General features: G+C 46.1%; 1 non-coding gene across 1 annotated transcript; it reads right to left on the bottom strand.

Moving 5' to 3' along the window:
• Nucleotides 1-353: 353 nt before the first annotated feature.
• LOC127696911 (small nucleolar RNA SNORA17) lies at nucleotides 354-486 on the bottom strand. Its single transcript, XR_007980357.1, has one exon. It is a non-coding gene; the product is annotated as a small nucleolar RNA SNORA17 (small nucleolar RNA).
• Nucleotides 487-2,023: the final 1,537 nt, after the last annotated feature.

Raw genomic sequence — 2,023 nt, 5'->3', positions numbered from 1 at the left:
CCACTTACTTGATCGTCTTAGTGGATCAGGTCTCTGAGTGTCTGAGGTTATCTCTGAAGTGGTCTCAGGAGTGCTGTGACCCACTTGAGCGTTATGACACTGGGCAAAGGTCATCTCGGTCACAGTTTGCTTCCCCAGGCCTGTGCATCCCTGGATTAATCTCAAGCCAACTTCCTGTCTCCCTGTCCAAGCTCATGGTGCTGGTCTGGTGGTCCCCTAAGACTTGCTCCTCATTAGGGGTCTAAGGTGCCAGTCTGGGGTCTTCTACTCTCTGGCTCGCTCCCTGACCTGGGAGTCCATCTGGGCCTACCCAGCACCAGACCGGTGGTCATCTGACCCCCCTCTTTTTAGGGAGTGTTTCATCACTAAGCAATCAAAGGTTCACAGGTCAGAACATTAAGCATAGACATAGCCTTTCACCTCCCTGCCACCTATTGTCACACATGGGACACAGCAGGCACACCTGCAAAAGCCTCTGAAGGCAGGGCAATACTCATCTTTTAAGAGGAAATTAAAAGTTTCAGATCAGAGTTTTACTATGTAGCCCCTGAAATTCACAGCAGTCCTCTTGTCTTAGCTTCCTGAAAATAATCATTTAAAAAAAAAAAACAAATGTTTTTATTTTATTTTATGGGATGAGCAGTTATCTTAAATGAGTGTTTGTGCCACAGGCATCAGATCCTCTGGAACTGGAGTTGCAGAGGTTTGTGAGCTGCCTTGTGAATGCTGGGAATCCCAGGTCCTCTGTCAGAGAAGCCAGTGCTCTTAACTGCTGCCGTCCCTCCAGCCCCTATAACCACCTTTTAATGAGCCATGAATGTCGAGGGTGACCAGGATTAGGAGGCAGTGGCAGGTGCCCATGGACATTTTTCGCTGCATTCTCACTGTCCTCTACCCTAGTCAGGAGGCAGTAGTTTAGTAGTCAGATAGGGATATGTGAGCCATTTGTAGCTGCTGGGTCTTTTAATAATCCTCCACATGAATGACACTCAAGAGCTAAAAGGCTAGGAATGGATACAGAACATGTGGTATATTTACACTATGGAATACTACTCAGCAATTAAAAACAATGAATTCATGAAATTCTTAGGCAAATGCTTGGAACTGGAAAATATCATCCTAAGTGAGGTAACCCAGTTACAAAAGATCACACATGGAATGCAGTCACTGATAAGTAGATATTAGCCCAGAAGCTCTGAATACTCAAGACACAATTAACAAATCAAATGATTGCCAAGAAGAAGGAAGGAGAGGGCCCTGGTCCTGGAAAGGCTCAGTGCACCAATGTAGGGGATTACCAGGACAGAGAAATGAGAGGGGGTTGATTGGAGAAAGGGCAGAGGGAAGAGGGCTTATGGGACTTATGGGGAGGGGGGAACCGGGAAAGGGGAAATCATTTGGAATGTAAACAAAGAATATAGAAGAAAAGAAAGGCTAGTGTTGCGACTAGTCATGCCTTCCAGAGAGAAGACAAACAAGAGAGAACAATGTACTTGGGAGAACTGTGAGTTCAAGGCCAACCAGGCCTACTCAAGGAATTGCCCTTCCTCCTCCTCCTCCTCCTCCTCATCATCATCATCATCATCATCATCATCACCACCACCACCACAATCATCTTCTTCTTTAAAAAAAACTTATTGTGGATAAACAGGTTTGAATATGCATACAATAGCACTCTTTTAAATTTTTCAGTGTCTTCAGTATGTTTTACAAAGCACACAGTTTTATTTAGTGCTAACTTATCGGGAATGCTAAGTAATCTGTCCTCTCTTCAACACACTAACTACATTTTTACCCACATCTCTGTATCTTCCTGTGCTCCCTGCCGTCCCATTATCACGGACTCAGAAGAAAGCAGCCGGTCTGGGCTGAAGACAGAAGGGAGTCAGTAATGAGCAAGAGAGCTTGCGTGCGGATCCAGAAGCCGGAGAACCAGCCAGGATAGGAAGGGAGCCTGCCAATGGCGTTCCTGGCCAGAGCCAAGCAGAAACTGCCTAGGAGGCAGAAGCTATAGGGTGGGAGG

This window comes from Apodemus sylvaticus, chromosome 11, assembly GCF_947179515.1.
Source record: "Apodemus sylvaticus chromosome 11, mApoSyl1.1, whole genome shotgun sequence".
Lineage (NCBI taxonomy): Eukaryota > Metazoa > Chordata > Mammalia > Rodentia > Muridae > Apodemus > Apodemus sylvaticus.
Note: the sequence above shows the minus strand (reverse complement) of the source record. Positions and strands in the feature narration are given on the sequence as shown.